Source organism: Patiria miniata, unplaced genomic scaffold, assembly GCF_015706575.1.
Source record: "Patiria miniata isolate m_02_andy unplaced genomic scaffold, ASM1570657v1 HiC_scaffold_8, whole genome shotgun sequence".
NCBI classification, from domain to species: domain Eukaryota; kingdom Metazoa; phylum Echinodermata; class Asteroidea; order Valvatida; family Asterinidae; genus Patiria; species Patiria miniata.
This window is the reverse complement of record NW_024037075.1, coordinates 14,047,129-14,070,196: the sequence shown is the minus strand read 5'-3', so window position 1 is coordinate 14,070,196 and position 23,068 is coordinate 14,047,129. Positions and strand designations below refer to the sequence as shown.

The following is a 23,068-nucleotide window of genomic DNA, read 5'->3' as shown; positions in this document are numbered from 1 at the left end:
CTCACCATGGGTTGCTTGAGCAGTGTTCCCAGGAGTCCAATCCTTTGTGTTGAGGAACTTATCTTGGCTTCTTCATGTGCAGCATGATTGAAGTCCTCTACTAGAGATATCTCATGTACGTCTAGTACACACAGACCCTGAATGCAACATGAATGCAACACTGCATTACTCACCATGGGTTGCTTGAGCAGTGTTCCCAGGAGTCCAATCCTTTGTGTTGAAGAACTTATCTTGGTTTCTTCATGTGCAGCATGATTGATGTCCTCTACTAGAGATATCTCATGCACGTCTAGTACACACAGACCCTAAATGCAACATGAATGCAACACTGCATTACTCACCGTGGGTTGCTTGAGCAGTGTTCCCAGGAGTCCAATCCTTTGTGTTGAGGAACTTATCTTGGCTTCTTCATGTGCAGCATGATTGATGTCCTCTACTAGAGATATCTCATGCACGTCTAGTACACACAGACCCTAAATGCAACATGAATGCAACACTGCATTACTCACCGTGGGTTGCTTGAGCAGTGTTCCCAGGAGTCCAATCCTTTGTGTTGAGGAACTTATCTTGGCTTCTTCATGTGCAGCATGATTGATGTCCTCTACTAGAGATATCTCATGTACGTCTAGTACACACAGACCCTGAATGCAAAATTTTAAAAAGGGATTTTCAAAGCCTGATAATAGTCAGCGACGTAGCCAGTGTTTCATCCTGGGGGGGGGGGGGGGGGGGGGCTTGATGTTACAGTAAAGGGACGCCCAATTTAATCTGTACTGAAAGGTAGACAGGTTTTTTTTTTCACCGGACACCAGGCCTTTGTAAAATCAAAAAGTGGGGGGGGGGGGGGGGGGGAACATATAAATAACAGTCCAAGTTTTCTTCAACTTTGTTCCCTTGTATGATTTCACTTTTTGTGGGGAGGGATGGGGTGCATTGCATCTCTTTTTGCTTTTTTTGATTGGTATTGCTTCAATGATTTGAAGGTACCGGTATTACATATCATTTGTCATTTGTGTATTTTTTTTTCGTTTGAAGCAACAAAAGTGCTCAAAATCTAAAGAAGGGTGCTGAACGACTAACCTGATGAAGTTTTAGCTCAGTGAATGCTGTATATTTCAAGAAAACAATATTCTAGGATCTCGATTTCAATCCAAAAGTTGCTGAGTCATGTTTTGAACTGCGCCAGAAATCAGCATCCGGGACACGTTCTCATTCAGCCGATTGCAGCTACGCGATGTCACACACTGAACCGAGGAATTATAGTAACCACGCGCACGGGTGCGTCATGTCAACGCCTGCGCTCACCCATTCAAGGGGTTTACAGACAATATTTTTCTGCTTTGTCACCCCAACACATTAATTAATGTTTATGGGTGAGTACAATGCTCAGAATAATTTCATGAGGTGACAGATGGAATGTTCCACTCCACAAGGTAAAGCTGAGTGGAATGGAATATTCCATCCATCGCCGAACGTGAAGCATTCATTACTTGTTTTATACAACGCCTGAATAAATTGCTTGTCATCTGATTGGCAGCACCGCCAATTGTGCATGTGACCGTGCAAAGGAACTTTGACTTTATCTTGTAATGAACTTGTGTTTTTGAGGTGCGACTCGGCTGTAGGTTGAGACAAATAATTCAATGACCCACCCATCAGATGAGGGGGATTTATTCAGGGATTGCAAGATATATACTGATAAGTGGGTCATTGATCACGTGTCATTGAATTATTCGTCCCAATGGCATGGCCACACGGCAAAAAAATAGAAGTTCCATGCCACAATAAATGGAAATTTCATTGCACGGTTACAGTTTTGGCATCTCTGACGACGAGGATTTATTCAGGTGTTGCATAAAACACATACGGTAATGAATGATTTGCATTCATGCAATGGAACTAATTTCATTCAGTGACAGATGGAAAGTTCCATTCTACCTGGTTTCGTCTCTTTGAATGGAACACTCCATCTGTCACCTCATGAAATTATTCTTACCATTGCACTCACAAACATACTGAACACCATACATGCATGACCCACTCTCAGCTAAGTGAAAAGAAAGAATGTAATAAGGGTTGTGTTACATGAATACTTGATTTGATGCGTTCTTACGTTGCAGCATGGATATGTCTGTCACACCAACTGTAATCTTCTCTTCTGCTCAGTGATAGCCGACTCGCTCAGCAGGAATTATGATGATTTAAGATGAGAAGCCCTGTTTTGCAGCTGGGGAGCATTTTGGTTCACTGGAAAGCATAGCTTAAACCTGTACTGAATAACAATGGAAAGAAACAAAATCAGATATTCAAATGTTGTTAACCATGGAGGAATAATTCTCTTTGAATCACTTGCTCAAGTGAAAACAAGTAAAGTAGTTTAGAATTTCTCTTTTGGGGTTCCGTTTTAAAAAGGCTGAATTGTGAGTACCATTGTCCATCGGAGGGGGATAAAAATACAGACCTGTCAGGGGCGGATCCAGGAATTTTTGCAGGGGGGGGGGTCAGGACCTTCAGATTTTTTTTAATCAGCAAATCAGTGCTGAAATGTAGACAGGTTTTTTTCTCCGGACATTCCGGGGGCTAGTACCATTCTTCCAATGGGGGAGCTGTTCAAAACCGACGATCAGGCACATTATATCAAGGGTACAAATAACCCCTTAACCCCCCCCCCCCCCCCAGTCAGGATAATGATTCACACAAGACTCGTTTGAAGGCTCTTACAATGGTAGTATCGAAAACGATCAAGACCCCTAAAATGAAGACCGAAGACCCACTCCAAAATAAAGAACCACTCGAAAATGAAGAGCTGTTTTTCGAGTGGGTATTCGTTTTCGAATACACAAAAAACATGAAAAAAGGCATTTACGGTTGCTAATCATGGTAACATGATACAACTGTGATTTTCTTCGGTTGCCAAATTTCCAGGGGGGGGGGTGACTGGCCAACCTCCCCCCCCCCCAGCTACGCCGCAATGCGATGTATTTTTTTAATGCAATCCTTGAAACTGCATGCACCTTGTGTCCCATTTACAATTTACTCCGGTTTTCCATTTTAGTTTTGCCATATTTTCAGTTATTTTTGGTGACTTAAGCCTCAATTTTAGCACCAGAAGTTGGTACAATTTTGGATACAAAACTATCCCAAGAGCGTTTTCATATTCCATTTTCAAAACAAAAGACCATAGGAATGTATCCAACGTATCAATGGAAAGCAAGTGTCACAGGGGAACGAGTGGGGGGCTGGATTTTAAAGTGGGGGGGGGGGTGGTGGTGGTGATTTCTGTAGCATCGGTGGGGGAGGGAGGGGGTGGGGAGGAGAGAGAGAGACAGGGGGGAGGTGGAGGTACTATTTTTAATAGGGGAGGGGAGGTGTGCAGACTGGTTTTAAGCCACTGATAAAACATCGGCTGGTTTAAACACATTTTCTTTTAACTGTTCGGTCCAACATGTTAAAATCAAAATGTATAGCTCAGTGCAGAAACAAAACAAGTTTGTTGAAGGCAACGGCTAACCTGTGACCCATCTCCCTCATTGAAGTAGGACTGGGATTTATGGATAATAGGGTAATCGGTATCCGATAAACACAAGTGCTGATTTGTGTTTGATTGAAACACAATTAAGTGCTGGATTGTGTTTGATTGAATATATCCGTAACAGAGGACAGGGATGATGGTGGGTTTGAACCATTCAATTCTGAGCAAACCAGAAAGTCACACACTATACACTCTTCCTCACATACTCATCTTAAGGTAAAATGCAATACAACAGAATGTGACTGACACAAAATGATCACACCAGAAACAATTGTGAGATACTAACATCATGTATTTTAATATGGAACCTGAATGCAATCCATATGTCTACTCCATCAGGCTATTACTGGGAAAGGAGAATATACCATACTCAAACAAATTTTGTGTTAGTCTGAGAGATAAAGCAGACATGGTACGTTACGTATGGGTCCATAAGGGGACATTTTCTTGGACTTGCCCTACTTGCAAAAAGGAGAATTTTCTAGTTATTTTTAAAAGTAGGTTCATTAATGTGTAAATATAGATGTTAATAAATAAAGAGAAATTTGCAGCATTTTCAGCCACTGCAAAATACAGACAGTGAATTTGACATAACACTCATTTACATGCAAATATTTCAAAATATTCTTTGGGTTTTTAATAATAATAAAAAAGAAAAAAAAAATGAAAACAATGTAAAGCACCTTGTCAGTTGCCCTTTGTGGTTCATTTGAAGAAAACAGAAGCATATCCTTTATTTTCATATTTCATTTAGCAGTTTTAATTTTCAATGAATACAATCCCGAAAACTATAAAAAGTTGCACCAAACTTTGTATAAAATATAAGCAAAATATAACATAAACTTTCTTTAATTACTAATTTGTAGTTGGAATAATCCCAAAACTACTCCGGGTAAAACTTCAATTGTTAACGTTTGACATATTGTACAATAGTCTTCAGACCATCCGGCCAATGAGGCTCCAAAAATATAATTTTCTTTACAAAATGTACATGTATTTACCATCTTAGACTGGAACGATCACAGAACTTCTCATTATTTTAACCTAATACATAAATACAACTGTTGTCAGGCCAACAAGTCTCAACTTGGAAATGGACCAAACCACCCATACAGCCTCAAAAATTAACGACATGGGCGTCGCCAGGATTTTTTCTAAAGGGGGGCAAAACATGTTTTTTTTCCCCCAAAATTCCTGTATTTCTCAACATATTCTCGATTTCTCAGTATTGGGGGGGGCAGGGACATTTTGCCCCCCCCCAACTCATTAAATTAACACCACTATGACTTCGCGCCTCTTTTTCTTTCTTTTTTTCTCTTTTTTCCTCTTTTTTTGTGTGTTGCCCCCCCCCCCCCCCTCGCGACGCCCATGATCAACGAATACCATATATCCACTGGGTTTTTAAATTAGTGACGTTTCCATGCACATGTGTAAAGATTCGAGGTCTACAGTAAGTTTGTTTGCCACTTCAAAAGTTTTCCAACGTGGAATCTCCAGTTTTTCACAAATAGTTTAAGTCAGAGAATAGACTTGGAACTGTAGATTTGTGCAAGATTTGCCCCGTCCATTCTTAGCACGAATCTACAGTTCCTTGTCTATTCTCATTGACCCAATCAGCAAATCATAGACACTCTAAAAAGTTCCGAGTCAGATTCAACCCAAAAAGCCGGGTCAGATTTGACCTGACACTTTTCCGAGTAAAAATAACGCTTCTCTTGAGTCACCTTTCTGACCATTTGACAAAGAAAATTGTCATTTTGACCCAGAAGAGTGTCAGGTCCAATCTGACCCGGATGCAGGGTTATATCTAACCGGACTTTAAGAGTGTCAGTTTGACTTTGATGACAAACTACGGTGTCATATGTAGAGGGTGAACAGCTAATTATCTTACACGCAGTGTGACCCTACTGACCATCTGAATCCAGAATGTGTTATGATGTTTATCTTTAAAGATAATATGCAACATTTGCTTTTGCTGTAATTTTTAGAAATGGATAGATTCGGGGGGTTAGTATTTTATGGCAAAAATTGTTACACTGACTTGTTTGAAGTTCCTGTGTTCTTAGGTGCAGGAAAAAAAACCAACAAAACCAACCATGTTCTTGTAGTCTGGTTCCCTGACCCCACTGATCATAAGTGTTTAATGGTTGCAATTATTCAGACTAACTAAACATAATAAATTGGGGGAAGTTTAAAAAAAAAAAAAAACTTTTTTTCCCAACGCCGATACAAAAATACCACTTTTCTTAAAAATGTCAGCACACGAGGTGCCACGATTTTACAGGATGCTTAAGACAGTCATGGGCGTCGCCAGGATTTTTTCTAGAGGGGGCAAAAAAAATTTTTGCCCAAAAATGCTTGTATTTCTCAACACATTATCGATTTATCAGTTTTAGAGGGGGGCAGGGACATTTTGCCCCCCCCCCCCACTCATTAAATTTACACCACTTTGTCCACACGCCTCTTTTTCTTTTCTTTTCTTTCTTTTTTTTCTTCTTTTTTTTTTTTTTTTTTTTTTTGCTTTTCCGGGGGGGGGGGGGGGGCAAGTGCCCCCCCCTTGCCCCCCCCCCCCCTTGCGACGCCCATGAAAACAGTCATTCATTGACAGTCCAGTAAGGTTTTTCATAACAATTTGGAAGGTGTTTTTTTAAGTTTGCAAATGTTGTATATTCCCTTTAAATTTCAAACGGGCATCCTGGAATGACACGTTTTAATTATCTGTTTTTTTGGTTAGGGTTCTTGGGGGTGTTTGTTTGTTTGTTTGTTGGTGTGTTTTTTCATTGCACAATTCCTAAATTTCACATTCTTCGTTATTGTTTTATGTAGATAGTGAACAGCTACTTGTCTTACATGCTGTGCGACCCTACTGACCTACATCAAGAATGTCTTACAATGTTTGCCCTTGAGAATGGTCCTGCTTAGGATTGAAACATTAGGCTCTCTAAGTTTGTTGATTTTCTTGTAAAATTTCATTTCCTTTTATGGAGAATGTTATCATTTTGATATTGTTATGCCTAGTACATGTAATTCAAGAGTGGGTTTGGCAAGGGAGAATTACAATTCAACACTTAGTGACGGGTAGAAGGGCTGTAACTTATCCCGTCTATAAAATGGCCAGTTGTAACCAAGACTCAAGCCAGTCAGTCTGGGCATGTTACCTACAGCCGAGGCAATGTGTGGAATGTCTGACTGTGTCAAGTTGCACTGGCTCAGGCTCAGCTTATTTAAGTGCATCATTTTGGGCAATTCCTTCGCCCACACTGCAGCACATTCACCCAATGACTTGTTGTAACCAAGATCCAAGTCAGTCAGTTTGTGCATGTCATGTACAGCTGAGGCAATGTGTTCAATGTCTATGCTCAGAAGTTGGCACCCATATACTCCAAGTATCTCAAGGCTTGTCAAGTGTTTGATATGAGGGGCCCATTCTACAGCTCTACCTCCCAATGTATTGCAACCATGCATGTCAAGACTGGTCAAGAAATAGTTGCATTTCAGTGATGACAGGATTTTCTCACGATCACCCTTCACTAAAGGACAACAGTAGAGCGTCAGATCCCTGAGGTTTTCCATGTAACCCAGGGCGAAGGCTAAACCACTGACAGAAGACACAGACTCAATCCGAATGGTTTCAATGCGTGACAGTTGTAGCACCTGGACTTCTGACCTACAGATTATTTTAAGAAGGTATATGAGAATGCGGACATCAGTATTGTTTTTCACCTTGATATCTGATGGGATGAGTGAGTCGCTGGTTAGACATTGTGGGATCTTTTTGGATTGGCTTTCAAAAAAAACAGTGTTGACTAATTAATTGTATAACGTGTGATTGGTACATGGGCTTATGTCGATCCTTGTTGAATTTACGGTCAAGCAATCTAACAATGTCAGTCATGCACTTTTCATTGTCGCCACAACAAAAACGCAAAAGAAAATCATTTGAAACAACACCCTCAATTGTCTGACATAGTTGCCTTAAATTGTTTTGAAATTCTCCAAATGGAACAACTTTGTACACTGTACGCTTTACAAATCCCGGGTTTGACATATGTACACTTTGCAAGTATTTACCAGCACAGTATTCCTGAACAGTCTTGTGCATGAATTGTATGTTGTTGTGACATTTGAGGTTTTTGATAACTCTCTGCTGGGTTAGGATGCCTGCTTTCAGTGCCAGGTCCAGCGCATTTTGTTCAAACTCATCTTTTTGAAATGAGAAATTCTGGTCAGCACTTACGAATCCACTCAGTGCAGTTTTTCCTATAGCAATCACTGTTTTTGATGCATCTTCGGAGCTATATCCTTTTCTTATGAACATGTAATCAACTGCCTCAGTGAAGAGGCGTGAAGTTGTAATGGGGAGTTGTTTTTTCTCCCTCCACAACAAACACATGAGAAGGAGAAGCATTGGATTCGTGGAGAAATCGAGCAGCGTGTTGGATTTTTCAATATTTAGGATCAGTGCTCTGCCACTATCAGGATCTTCGTAACAGAATTTCAGAATGTATTCATTAACATCTTCCTTGGTAAACCCCTGAACCTCAACATGTGTGCAAGGATTTTGGACAAGTGATTTTGACATCAGAGTCTCAAGATGAGAGGGGCGAGTCGAGACAAAAATGCAACACTTCCTGTATTCTGTTCTATTGAGCGCTTTTAGGATAGAGCCGAATGAGGCTACATCAAGTGTCTTGGTCCTCATTTCATCAAAACCATCCAAAAGTATCAAGACCTTATTTGAGTTGTCCTGAATATATTGATCAAGTTCATCTTTGGCTACTCCTGACTTGAAGCCTAAAAGTTGATCAAAAATGGAATCAACAAGATCAGATTCTTGAAACAGGGCATACATCTTTAAAAGAAAGACAAGCTTGAATCTCTTCAGGATTTCACATGTCTCATCGGCCCAGTCATATGCAATCTTGTCAAATATGGTTGACTTCCCGACACCACCAATGCCAAATAAAATAGCACGATTGAACTCAGTCTCAGGCCAATCTTTCAATATTTTCTCATACTCTGTGGAATATACAGTCTCGTCAGAGTATTCTTCTTCTACGGTACCTTTCTTTGTTCTAACCAGCAATTTAGTGTAAATGCCAACAATGGGTCTTTGATCATCGGGAGCCCCAGGGTTCAACTGAACATAGCTACCCGTTGTCTTGTAACATGTCCTCAAAATGTCCCTGGTCTTGTTACCGACTTCTTGGTTGAGATCCCCCACGCTTGGTTCCTGGTCTGGTTTCTGACTCTGCGGATCTACTCCTATTGAGGTCAAACAAGTAACAAGTACATGAGGTCATAGGTTCGAGTCCCACGAAAGTGATTTTTTCTCATGAACACTGGAGACAACACTAAGTATATAGTGGAATCCAGTGATCAGAATCAGAAGCTTTTATTGCGGTGGTGTCACGCTCACGCGCATGCTGCTCGCGTTCTTAAAGACGAGGCGTGCGCATTTTGGTATTCCAATTGGTCGAAGGAGCCCGAAGTGTGGGTATACATGCCTGAGCACAACTCGCGCGAGCCTTTTTTGACACTGCAGTAAATGGCTGCCGCCAGATTTGTCTTTACAGTGTTTATACAATACATGTATGTCGGTGGAGGGCAAAACCCACTATTGAATGTACATATATTATTTCAGTTTAACATTGTTTCTGAAACGATTGAATAGTCTTCCTCTACTGAGGCAAACATGTAAAAGAAATGGTGACTTGGGATTTACAGTTTGTTAGTAAGGCAGTGTACAAAATAAATTTGCCCCCTTCCCCAAAATTAATCAAATGAATATTTTTGCTTTTGTACCATCTGTTGGACACAAACTTGTCAGATGTCGTTTAATAGTATCTACACATTTTTTTACACTGACAAACAAATAAATTTAGACAATAAACTGGTAACTGTATGTGGAGGCCTCCAAAACTTGATTCCATTTTTCCCCACTTTTTTTTTTTTCCACATGTGATTCACACAATACGGGGTGCCATTTGGTGTGGGTATATAAAGAACACATTACAAGACTCCTAATGTCGTCACCATATCTTATTACAAACTGGTTTGTATTAAAAAAAAAATGTAGACTCTTTCGTGGAATTGGCAATCCGTCTTTTGTTTCCATGTTTGTGTAGTCTATCATCTCCATCCCCCTCCCCTACAAAAAAATACATTGACATCTGATCCAAGATATCAATTAGTGTAACGAACAAGATCATATTTACCTGCTCCATCCGACGCCGAGCTGTAGAAGTTGACTACATTTGAACCAACAATGATAGGATTGTTTCTACCACTGACTGTGCCCATGTTTCCGATGGCTCCAGTTCGTTGTTCTAAAATCAGAAGAATTCAAACATCCTTTAAAGGATACCAACATCTCCAGTTGTCCGTTTTTGGAAGGTAGAGTAGATCATTTGTCATATTTGCATTTGTTCTTTTGAAGCAAAAAAAGTCCTCAAAATCTAAAGATGGGTGCTTAACAACTAACCTGCTGAACTTTCAGCTCAGTGAATGCTGTATATTCGGAGAAAATCGTTTTTCAGGATCTCAATTTCAAATCACAGTTGCAGAGTCTTGTTTTGAATTAATTGCAGCCGATTGCAGCGACGTTATGTCACGCACTGAACCAACAAATCATAGCAACCACGCACGCATGTGCATCGTGTCAATGCTCATGCGCACCCATTCACGGATTCACCCAATTACAAACCAACTACCAATGGAAATTTCCAAAAATTGTTCAATTCCCAATCTTTGGTAATGACCTTCTTTTATTGTCTTCTTTGTCCAATTACTATCTTTAAACCAAAGTAAGCTTTTAACAATAATTTGGTCAGTTACTTTTTGGATAGCTGCAAATGATCTACTCTACCTATAAAGAAGATATATAGAGAAATCTGATTGTCCAAAGTTGAAACCTGCAACTTCAAAAAAAATCTTGGGGTGTGTGTGAATGTGTGAGTTGAGTGGAGAGGGGGAGTTAATACTCCTCCCTCCCTCATTGACCCCATGCAAATGGTCAAGCTACTACATGTACTCACCTGTTGCAGCTGAGGGGGTGGGTACCTGTGCCTCCTGTTGCATCATGGTAGGGACATCAGTCTGGCAGGCTGCTTCAGACTGTGCAGCCATGGTACTTTGGATCACCCAGCCACAAATGGAAGTCCTGTTTGTCAATGATAAATGAAACGTTGTAACACACTTGTCTTCATTCCAGCTTCAATCTCATTCTTTAGCATGAAAACTTGTACCTACAATGCCATTTATGTTTGGAATAAAGACTAGAGGGAAATTCCACGCGGAAGTGGACATGGCTGACAAGTGGGAAATTTATGAAATCTTTAGAGCTACATGAATCACAAGCTCAAATGTGGTATGAAATTAAAGGAAACAACAAGACCTTTTATTTTAATGGTGTGCCAGTGAGTTGGAATTGGAAAGTTAGAAACTGCACCAGAATAATTCACAGTTGACTATCAGTCAGTGAGATCAGTAAACTGCGACTGAAAAACTTCTTAACCCTAACAATCCCCGTCCAGTCAAATTCCTACAGCAGGATTAGTTGGAGTCTGTTGGAGTGAGTACTGCACTAGTAAATGCTTTACATGGGGTGTATAGTCATACCACCATAATCAGAATCCAACAGTTTGGGTGCAGAGTTTGCCATATAGTGTTAGAATATGCAAGAGTGAGGTAGGTTCCTAGTAAATCACTCAAGGGGTTTAGGGTTACACCTGACATTTAATACAATCCATGAAACCAAAATAAGAACCCCAAAACAAAAAGAAATGAACCATTGTTCTGGCAAAACTTACAGTTAAGTTCGTAACAGGTTGATTCAGAGACGTCCAAGCATTACAGCCCTGTACATGAAGCTGCCACACCCAACAATCCCATGACCACTTGACGGAACTATATTATGCAAATTAATCCCTCAATAAACCTCCATATATGGTATTGACTCAAACTTTACAAAAGTTGCAAGGTCATGATTCACAAGTGCTTTGAAATTCTGTCACATGCAAGCAGTTTGCATCCAATATAAAACAAAACATTGCACTATCCATATTTGTCCTAATACGTCTGGAGAATATCTTAATTAAAAAATAAAGGCAATTTTTTTTATCCTGGAAACCCCCGCGCATCGATACAAATACATAAACCACATTTGTCCCAGCAGGCCTCCAGAAATTGTGTACATCTGGGTTTTCCCAAAATGTTTTATTGTCAACAGCTAGCCTGGAGACAACAATGGAAAGTTTTGTGCGGTCTGCTGTCATGCAAAGATCTACAAAGTTGACGAGTCATCAATGGGTGACCTTTCTTTTCAAATGACGTGATTTCGAACGTTCACAAGTGCTATTTTTAGCTCATCATCTATTCAATGCAACTTAAATCACTTTTGAGCCTTTAGTCAACACAGGTGTATATTGACCTCAACAGCTTGGTATACAGCAAATGTCTAGTGACATATTTGTAATACCCGCATTATGAGGAACTACACTCAACCAAAAAAGAAAGACCTCCCTAATATTTTGTTGTCTAACTCAAAAACTACTGCGCACATCTTGCTCAAATTACAACTAATCAGTACAGAAATTCCTTAGCAATCCAACCATACTCTTTGTTTGGCCAAAACAGTGATAATGGGTACACAATTATGCAATTTATGACAAATGCTACCGCACAAACGTTGCACTTTTGTATAGGTGCAAGGTGAGTGTGAACCACAACTTGCACGTATACAAAAGTGCAACTGTTTTCAGTATCATTTGTCATAAATTGCATCATGTCGTACACATTATCACTGTTTTGAGCCAAAAAAAAGAGTATGGCCGGATTGCTAAGGAATTTCTTTACTGATTCGTTGTTATTTGAGTGAGAGGTCAGTAGTTTTTGAGTTAGACCAAAAAGTATTGGAAGGGGGGGGACTTTCTTTTTTGGTTAAGTGTATGATATTGATACAATGCAATTCAAAAGTGCTTGAATAAGTATTTGCAAGTAGGCCTACATCCTAAAGCTGGCACTAATGTATTGCCCAATTCTATAAAAGCATCAGGCCTTTTCAATAGCCAATCCGACAGTCCAATTAAATTGTTACAAATATATTGAAAAATAAAACTTACCTAAAGTTCATCTTCAACCTGTCACTAATTCCTGCACAAAACCCTGATGCTTTCACCAAGAAATCCTGCCGCAAATTAAAGACAGACAACAGTTTTAAAACGCAGATTTCAATTCCTCAAGTTGGAGAATCCAGCGGTTGAATAGCAGGAGGTCGTGGGTTCGAGTCCCATAAGCTTGCTTGCCAAGGGTTTTTTGATAGAATTCTTTAAGTCACTAGCAGTTTTTTTGTTTCTTTAATGGGTAATTTCTTTACGCCGTCTCGATTCTTCATAAGAATAACTACGCAAATCGTAAACAAACAAGAAATTAAGGGGAGCCGATGGTGTAGGCTCATCATTTCTTAACCCTAAAAGGGCCTGGTTATTTTGACCATCTCTCAGCCAGGGGGGCGGATTCCCCCCCCCCCCCCAAGATCTCGGCCATCGAGTGACGAAAAATTTTGAAACTCGGTACATGCATGGAGCAACTCTTCATGGTTTTGGAATTATCGCTAATTAATTATTCATATGTATGAATGGTAATTCTGGTCTGTGTACACGACGTATATGGGAAAATTCAGTTTTCACGGTACATAGCGCCGGAAAATTTTTTCGCTGCGCGACAACCCCTGTTCCGATTTTTATATTTTTAGTGTCAAAAGATGCGTAAGGCTCGAGGCTAAAAAGTCATAAGAGCTCGGGTCATGAAATTTTTGTTTTTAAGGCTATCGCGGAAAAAGTCGGGGGGGGGGGGGCGTGGATGCCCCTCCACCCCCAGCCCTTTTAGGGTTAAAGCGATTTGGCATTCTGGAGTCTGGACTAATTGAGAAAGATTGAGGACAACGGGCCTTTCATGAATTGTGTCTTTTGGTTTCCTGCTCAGTGCCAGGTTTCACGAAATTAGGAAGGCTCCTTACGAATAATATACAAATATGGACTGCCTGGAATATGGACTGCCTGGAAACTAGCCTCCCGAGGTGATCCATGAAGCATTCTATTTTTCCCGAGGCTCCATGGATCACCGAGGGAGGACAGTTTTACTTCACCACGAGATAAAGCAGTCATTTTTTGTTTTATAACACCTCTCCCACAGATTATGCTTGATTTTAGGTGATAACTGATTAATTTAATCTGAATATAATAAAAATTAACTTCGATTTGAATACAAAATTAGTTGAAAATTAACGTCAGTAACTGATTTTGTGTGTCTTGTTTATCAAATATAACACACTTTTCTGGATGTCATCTTTGGTGCTTAGGTAGGTCTAGGTCTACTCTATCTACCATGGTAATAACTAATAACAGTTATTAAACCTTTTCAGTAAGGTAATTACAGTCGAAGGAAACTCAAAAGTACATCAAAAATGTAACGTGAGTAACAGTAGTTTAAGTAGTCTGTCTGACACAATTTGACCTTTGGCATAGAAATATGTAAAGGTCACATAAATATGTAAATATGGAAATATGTAGATATAAATATGAATGAATGAAGTTATGAAATTCCGGGCACAGTTTGACCTAATGAATGGATGGGATGAATAGGGAATAGGTGTGGGTATATAAGGGACCGGGTACAGTTTGACCAATTCTATGGGAAAGATTGCATAAGGTATGGAAAAAAATATATATATTTTTATGGTACATTTGGATCTTAGCCCGAATATGAGTTTCATACGTTAGTCCCTGTGAACGAACAGCTGCGGTGTTATATAATCCCCCAACAATAGACGGGAGAGGGCGCGTGCCAAGTCAGCGCACTAGTGTTGTTACGAAGTTAATCCGATCGATACAAAAAGTAATTGGATTTCCGAACGCTCGACAGCAGAAAGCAGCGCTAGATGGCAAAAATGAATGTTGCGTTGATCAGACTGAAACGAGTACGATTGTCTATTTGAAGAATTATTTTTAAAGTCATTTTTATTGGGTTTATGGGTATTGTGCAACGTGGCGTTTTCCAAGTTATAAACAAACACTCACCGCAGCATACTTGCAGGGTACAGTCGGCCGTGGGGGTGTATGATAAATCCACGATCCATAATCCATGCGTCTGTACGGAGACCGGTGGTCAATCACCCCTCGATGATCGCACCGATCATGGAGCAAATAAATAACTCCGTCCGTGCGCCTATATTCCTCTTGTTAATCGATACAATACCAATGGCACTCTTCTACACTGCCACCAGAATCATCCAAGTAAAAATATATGTCTGTGCGCGGTGATCGTAGAAAAGGGAAGGTTTTGGCATCAGCCAGAGCAAATGATAGTATACATGCACACTACTGTATACACGCCGTCCGATCAGATAGCGCTCAAGTTTTCTTAATCCGTGACGGCTAAATTATCGATTAGGCTCTATAGTCTGCAGAGGCGCGTACAATAAGGAATGGATTCAGTGGTTTAAAGCCATAACAAAACGTGCGGGTATGTGGTTTTCAAGGGAACTACGGCCTGGAAAGTGCCCGATTAAGTGTATAGGAATAACACAACCATCATTGTGCATTTTGTAATATTTCGTACTAGAACGACCCCAAAACCAAGCTATAGCCTATCCATAGTTAAAAATTCAGTCGTAACGTGGTAAAAATGGTGCCCCTTTAACGCTGTCTGTATAGGAATGCACCGAACCCTAGTTGTACCTCCGTGCCGGATTTGTTTACAAAATCGAGGATGACTGGGTTTTATCTACGACCAGTTTACGGGGGTTATTTAGAGGGCGTGTTCAAGCAATAATTTTATGACTGAGAGTAGGCTTTTCCAATGATAAGACAACACAAACAAAGAAAAATACAACTGCAGAAAGTACATACGATATGACATTATTGCTTTATTGACGTCATTTTTCAGTAAAACATCATTCTACTCTTTTCCCTGCTCTTTACCCTGCTCATTCTGCTCTTTACCCTGCTCATCCTGCTCTTTACCCTGCTCATCCTGCTCTTTTCCTGCTCATCCTGCTCTTTACCCTGCTCATCCTGCTCTTTACCCTGCTCATCCTGCTCTTTACCCTGCTCATCCTGCTCTTTTCCTGCTCATCCTGCTCTTTACCCTGCTCATCCTGCTCTTTACCCTGCTCATCCTGCTCTTTACCCTGCTCATCCTGCTCTTTACCCTGCTCATCCTGCTCTTTACCCTGCTCATCCTACTCTATGCCGTAGAGTAGGATAAGCAGGGAAAAGAGCAGGATGAGCAGGGTAAAGAGCAGGATGAGCAGGGTAAAGAGCAGAATGAGCAGGGTAAAGAGCAGGATGAGCAGGGTAAAGAGCAGGATGAGCAGGGTAAAGAGGGATGAGCAGGGTAAAGAGCAGGATGAGCAGGGTAAAGAGCAGGATGAGCAGGGTAAAGAGCAGGATGAGCAGGGTAAAGAGCAGGATGAGCAGGGTAAAGAGCAGGATGAGCAGGGTAAAGAGCAGGATGAGCAGGGTAAAGAGCAGGATGAGCAGGGTAAAGAGCAGGATGAGCAGGGTAAAGAGCAGGATGAGCAGGGTAAAGAGCAGGATGAGCAGGGTAAAGAGCAGGATGAGCAGGGTAAAGAGCAGGATGAGCAGGGTAAAGAGCAGGATGCTCTTTACCCTGCTCATCCTGCTCTTTTCCCTGCTTATCCTACTCTACGGCATAGAGTAGGATGAGCAGGGTAAAGAGCAGGATGAGCAGGGTAAAGAGCAGGATGAGCAGGGTAAAGAGCAGGATGAGCAGGGTAAAGAGCAGGATGAGCAGAGTAAAGAGCAGGATGAGGAGGGTAAAGAGCAGGATGAGCAGGGTAAAGAGCAGGATGAGCAGGGTAAAGAGCAGGATGAGCAGGAAAAGAGCAGGATGAGCAGGGTAAAGAGCAGGATGAGCAGGGTAAAGAGCAGGATGAGCAGGGTAAAGAGCAGGATGAGCAGGGTAAAGAGCAGGATGAGCAGGGTAAAGAGCAGGATGAACAGGGTAAAGAGCAGAATGAGCAGGGTAAAGAGCAGGGAAAAGAGTAGAATGATGTTTTACTGAAAAATGACGTCAATAAAGCAATAATGTCATATCGTATGTACTTTCTGCAGTTGTATTTTTCTTTGTTTGTGTTGTCTTATCAATTGGAAAAGCCTACTCTCAGTCATAAAATTATTGCTTGAACACGCCCTCTAAATAACCCCCGTAAACTGGTCGTAGATAAAACCCAGTCATCCTCGATTTTGTAAACAAATCCGGCACGGAGGTACAACTAGGGTTCGGTGCATTCCTATACAGACAGCGTTAAAGGGGCACCATTTTTACCACGTTACGACCGAATTTTTAACTATGGATAGGCTATAGCTTGGTTTTGGGGTCGTTCTAGTACGAAATATTACAAAATGCACAATGATGGTTGTGTTATTCCTATACACTTAATCGGGCACTTTCCAGGCCGTAGTTCCCTTGAAAACCACATACCCGCACGTTTTGTTATGGCTTAAAACCACTGAATCCATTCCTTATTGTACGCGCCTCTGCAGACTATAGAGCCTAATCGATAATTTAGCCGTCACGGATTAAGAAAACTTGAGCGCTATCTGATCGGACGGCGTGTATACAGTAGTGTGCATGTATACTATCATTTGCTCTGGCTGATGCCAAAACCTTCCCTTTTCTACGATCACCGCGCACAGACATATATTTTTACTTGGATGATTCTGGTGGCAGTGTAGAAGAGTGCCATTGGTATTGTATCGATTAACAAGAGGAATATAGGCGCACGGACGGAGTTATTTATTTGCTCCATGATCGGTGCGATCATCGAGGGGTGATCGACCACCGGTCTCCGTACAGACGCATGGATTATGGATCGTGGATTTATCATACACCCCCACGGCCGACTGTACCCTGCAAGTATGCTGCGGTGAGTGTTTGTTTATAACTTGGAAAACGCCACGTTGCACAATACCCATAAACCCAATAAAAATGACTTTAAAAATAATTCTTCAAATAGACAATCGTACTCGTTTCAGTCTGATCAACGCAACATTCATTTTTGCCATCTAGCGCTGCTTTCTGCTGTCGAGCGTTCGGAAATCCAATTACTTTTTGTATCGATCGGATTAACTTCGTAACAACACTAGTGCGCTGACTTGGCACGCGCCCTCTCCCGTCTATTGTTGGGGGATTATATAACACCGCAGCTGTTCGTTCACAGGGACTAACGTATGAAACTCATTTTCGGGCTAAGATCCAAATGTACCATAAAAATATATATATTTTTTTGCCATACCTTATGCAATCTTTCCCATAGAATTGGTCAAACTGTACCCGGTCCCTTATACCCACACCTATTCCCTATTCATCCCATCCATTCATTAGGTCAAACTGTGCCCGGAATTTCATAACTTCATTCATTCATATTTATATCTACATATTTACATATTTACATATTTATGTGACCTTTACATATTTCTATGCCAAAGGTCAAATTGTGTCAGACAGACTACTTAAACTACTAGTAACCCTGAAATTGTTCCTATGCAATTTTGCACACAGTGCGTATAGTACTTTGGTTACTCAAGTATAGTAAGGTACTTTGGTTGCTATGGGTAGGCCTACAGTACTTTTGGCCGGCACTGAAAGATAGCAAAAATATAAAGTAACATGTGACTCGCTTTCGGCCAATCAAGACACAGAATCTGTGGGAGAGGTGTTATAAACTAAGATATTAGGGTTCAATGACTGCAAACAGGTCTAGTTGTTCACTATAGCAAGCCTAAAATGTCATTTGGGTGATTTTTGTCTACCAGGAAAGATTAAAGATTGAAGTTTAATATTGTAGTAATACTAGTTACATGTACACTGTTACTTGCCAGTGAAGATTTCATAGCGAATTCGGAATGTACTTTGCAGCCAATAGGGTCCATTGATTTACTGAATTACTCGATGTCAAAGTGATCAATATCGTTGATATCATTTATTTAAAATCATTTCGAGTTAATCGACAGTGATTGAAAAAATATGTGTGTCTGCCAGGTATGTTCGTCCCGTCCACTTAGTTTGTGCGCATGCGCCAAAATCTCGGCTAATTCCAGTGACTGTCGTGCGCAAGTGCATTGGCATGAACATACGAACTGCATGAGCGAGCGTGGATGGACCGCTGAAAAAAGTTTTGTGTTGACAAAGACAAAGCAGGATCTGTTTTCCATCCTAAATAAAAATACAAATGAGGTCCCTTGGAATGACAAGAAGGTTTAAACTAACTTATATCATCAGTGCTTCACAATGTTAAGAGAATATACAACATTTGCAAACATCGAAAAACAAAACTACCAAGTTTTTACGAAATACCTTACTAGGATGTTGTTAAATGACAGTTTAAAGCATCCTGTAAATTTATGGCACCTTGTCTGAAGTCATTTTCAAGAAAATTTGTATTTTTGTATTAATTTCCGGCCGACCACCGTTGGAAAAACCTAACTATTTTTCAACTTCTGCTCCAAATTTACCACTTTTTTTTCAGTTCAAATTTTGTTTGCTAGTGGTTACATGGTCATGAACGGGTGCAGGCCAGCTAGACTGGTTCCCTTACCTTACAATTTCCCTTACCTTACAATTTCCCTTACCTTACAATTTCCCTAACCTTACAATTTTCCGGCATCTATAAATTGATCCATTTCATCTTTAGTGGAGTCAGGGAACCAGACTACTTTAACGTTTCTGTTTTTGTTCTTTTTTCCCAGCATTTTTTAACAAAAACTTCAAATATGTCAGTGTAACAATATTTGATCCATTATACTAACTCCTCAATTAGTTCATTTCTGAAAATTACAGCAAAAGCCAATGATGTACATTCCCTTTAAACTACATACTGGTACACAGTTAATTGAAACATACCGGTATGGTTATTGGAACTTTATCCACATCTGACATGTCTGAAGTCATTACCATTTTGGTTGTGTGGACAGTTCAGAGGGTTTTTTTTGGGGGGGAGGGTGGCTAATTGACTAATTGGCGTGGCTCAAGAGCATAGTTTAAGCAAATATGTAAATTCCATTCAACTATTTAAAAATCGTCTTTTGAAAAACAAAGATACAAAGATAAACTGACTAGGGGAATTATAACAATTTTTGAAAAGTTGGACAAAGAAACTGACTGGAGTGTGGCTTGAACCCACGACCTCCGAATAATTATGCCGGTGCTCTACCAACTGAGCTACCCAGCCCTATGTTGGCGATGCCCCAATTTGTCAACATCTTTGTTCAAGGGGCGCTAGTCAGAAGCCATAAACCGGTCGTAGCCAGGGATCACATCAAGTCATGAAACAGACCCAGGAATGGTTATCTGGATATCGCAGGTTTAAACCCTGCTCAAGTCAATTTCTTTGTTCAACTTTTTCAAAAGTATAGTATAAAAGAAAAAGTGTTTTTCCTAATAATTGTAATTTCCATCGTACGACAAGTAAGCAAATGTCCCAACAATGACTGACACCCCTAGTGCAAGAATGTGGTCCAAAGCGACATTTACTGAGTTCAGCTGAGTTGAGTTGAGCATAAGTAGCTTGTGAAGAGATCACGTGCACAAATGTGTGCATGTGTGACATTACGTCTCTCGCTGAGCCACGTGTGTTAAGTAATATGGTGTACGTAAAATATATGTGTCATCACTTTTCGTAAAATTGATGACTAGGGAGTAGGCCAATAGAAAAAAATTCCTCTTTTCAGATCACTTGCTGTGTCAAGTTAGTGCAGGCAGGCCAGGATTTGTAACTTATATACAAAGACAAAACCAGAAAAAACAAACCCAGCAAAGTGAGATCAAGCTTTGCGAATGATCACACAGAAACCTGTTTTCTAAAGATGTTTTCGTGACCTTTTTATGATGTAGAGATTTGACTTTATGTTCAGTGCTGTAAACTGCTCCTACTTCTTCCAGCATTGGCTATTATCTTTACAGTGGCAGGAACCATACATCCTGCATGTACTGGTACGGTGCATGCTTTCACCTAGGCAAAGGAAAGCTTGCAAGTCTCGTCAGAAAACTGACTTTCAAGTAAACAAACCTTTCATTTGAAGTAAACAAACCAATCTTTTTTTGTGGTGGAAGAGCTGCTGAGAAGCATGTTCGTTGAAACAATTTGTCCACTTAAAAAATACTTCACAAAGGAATTTTTTCAGAAGCACAAGATCCGCGATTGCATGGTAAGAAATTGCAACGTATTTTGCAAATATTCGATATATTGAACATAATCGATATTGAAGATATACCGGTATGTATCAATAAATCAAAAATTCCGATACCATACAACCCTGGGAGTCAACTTATTCAGAACAATTAATTTATCCACGACTGTTTTGTGTAATGATACGTGCTCTTTGGTGTGTTCAAAGCCCATACTGTCGTACGGCGCGGCGCGGATCGGAGCACGTATTATTACACGAAACAGTCGTTGATAAAGCGCGACTTGTTTTTCTTCGCGATCGAGCAACGACGGTGACGTCCCGTCAGACGCCCTCATTCGACAAGTCGATTCAAGAACTGAGCCTCCCTGCAAACACATTGAGCTGTAAGTTTTCAGACTATTTTGCTGTTTTTTTTTTAAATTTTTCGCTGTTTGGGAACAATATAAGGGGTCTCATGGAATGTCAAGAATGTATAGATCAATCCAGGATAACTGTCTCTCTCATTTGTATTCTCTTTACCGTTTTTTTGGGGTCTTTTTGTCCTCGTGTGGGTTTGTGACTATGCTACTGTGACGGTGTCACCAAAGTATGGCAAATCGGTGGAGTGTTTGTGTGGAGGGGTACCCATAATTCAACGCTCCACTCAGTAGAGCTAGTTTACGAGTACTCTGACATCGTGCCCTTGTAGCTGCGCCGTCTTTGCGTAGATTGCAGTGATGGTTGCGCAGACAAAACGGGTATCGGTCTCTGTTTGCACGGTTCCAGTTCGTGGTCAAGGCCGGGATGCAGCTGTACGTAGAGTGTTTCCAATATTCAGCTGGCGGCATGGCACAGTATCGGACTGATTGGTTTGATGAGTTGGTTTATCGGTGAGGTTAAGATGAGAAGCCCTGTTTTGCACCTGGGGAGCATTTTGGTTCACTGGAAAGCACAGCTCAAACCTGCACTGAATAAAAATGGAATGAAAAAAAAATCAGATTTTCAAATGTTGTTAACCATGGAGGAATAGCTCTCTTTGAATCACTTGCTCAACTGAAAACAAGAAAAGTAGTTTAGAATTTTTCTTCTGGGGTTCCGTTTTACAAAGGCTAAATTGTGAGTACCATTGTCCATTTGAGGGGGATAAAAATACAGACCTGTCAGGGGCGGATCCAGGAATTTTTGCAGAGGGGGGGGGGGGGTCAGGCCCTTCAGATTTTTTTATCAACAAATCAGTGCTGAAATGTACACAGGTTTTTTTTCTCGGGACATTCTGGGGGCTGGTACCATTCTTCCAATTTCACAATAGGGGAGCTGTTCAAAACCGACGATCAGGCACACTATATCACACAATAGTGTATATACCCCTTTAACCCCCCCCCCCCTTTATAGTCAGGATAATGATTCACACCAGACTCGTTTGAAGGCTCTTACAATGGTAGTATCGAAAACGAAGACCCCTAAAACGAAGACCAAAGACCCACTCGAAAATAAAGAACCACTCGAAAACGAAGACCTGTTTTCGAGTGGGTATTCGTTTTCGAATACACAAAAAACATGAAAAAACAAGTCAGGTGTGTTTACAAACACAAATGCCCGCAATGGTGACAGTTCCCATGACATAACACCACTCTTTTAACATCACCTTACATGTACCTTGGTCACATGGAACATTCATTGACAGCATTAGTGTCTTCTGTAGGTTTTATATGAATTAATCCCTAATCCCTATAATTTCAGAATAAATACATGATTTCTATTGTTTTAGCCACTGTGAACTTGACCCTTGACCTTTTGGCCCCAAATTCAATAGGCTTCTTAGGATTACCAAGAACAATCCACAAACCAAATTTGAAGTTCACATGTAAAGTATTTCTCAAGTTATTGCGCTGACAAGATTTCTATTGTTTTAGCCACTGTGAACTTGACCCTTGACCTTTTGGCCCCAAATGCAATAGGCTTCTTAGGATTGCCAAGAACAATCCACAAACCAAATGTGAAGTTCACATGTAAAGTATTTCTCAAGTTATCGCGCTGACAAGATTTTTTTTGTTTTAGCCACTGTGAACTTGACCTTAGGCCTTTTGGCCCAAATGCAAAAGGCTTCTTAGGATTGCCAAAAACAATCCACAAACCAAATTTGAAGTTCACATGTAAAGCATTTCTCAAGTTTATCGCGCTGACAAGATTTCTTTTGTTTTAGCCACTGTGAACTTGACCTTTGGCCTTTGGCCCCAAATGCAAAAGGCTACTTAGGATTACCAAGAACAATCCACAAACCAAATTTGAAGTTCACATGTAAAGCATTTCTCAAGTTATCGCGCTGACAAGATTTCTTTTGTTT

The 23,068-nt window shown here is 40.5% G+C and overlaps 1 pseudogene; it reads right to left on the bottom strand.

Moving 5' to 3' along the window:
• The window catches only part of LOC119719225, a 32,358-nt pseudogene that overhangs the window by 3,937 nt on the left and 5,353 nt on the right, over window positions 1-23,068 (bottom strand).